Raw genomic sequence first — 702 nt, forward strand, 5'->3', positions numbered from 1 at the left:
TTAAATTTCAAAGAAATGAACAGTGACTCGTCCCTCTGCGCTCTCTATAGCTTCCACGAATCGCCTTTTGAAATGCAGCTGATTTGACCTTTAAAGTCATTTGATTAAGGAAAAGTTCATGTTTCTGGGTGGTCAACGGTGACATGGAACAAACGCAGCGTGTCAGCTGTGATGCATAATAGATGTGACGTATACAGTGAAGCAACTTATTTATGTTTTTTCCACTTTATTAGACATATTTGGACTGATGCGACTTGTAGGACGGTGCAACGTGTATGGCAGAAAATACAGTATGTTCCCTTTGGTAATTTAAGCAACAGCCCTAAATCTAATCTTTGACATTCCTGACTAACATTTTACTATTTCTCCCTGTGTCTCCAATGTTCCTCCATGCCTCCTCGACTGCTAACTTGCTCCTTGTGACCTCTCCCGGACACCCACCTGAAACCCACAGACATCAAGGCTCAACCTGAACCTACTGGACCTCACAATCAATCCCCCTCTATGACGTTACTCACATCTCCGGATTCCACCTCCTGCATCTTCGGTGCAACTAGTACCTCGCATCTCGAGCTCTCCAACGTGACCTGCAAAAAAATAAGTCCGTGTCTCTTCAGTCTGCCAACTTGGGGTCATTAAATATATACCGGTAATCATGTTAATATGAAGACTCAATGGATTCAAGTTGTCTTAAATTCAACC

This window comes from Nematolebias whitei, chromosome 21, assembly GCF_014905685.2.
Source record: "Nematolebias whitei isolate Nwh7 chromosome 21, NemWhi1, whole genome shotgun sequence".
In the NCBI taxonomy this organism is placed as follows: domain Eukaryota; kingdom Metazoa; phylum Chordata; class Actinopteri; order Cyprinodontiformes; family Rivulidae; genus Nematolebias; species Nematolebias whitei.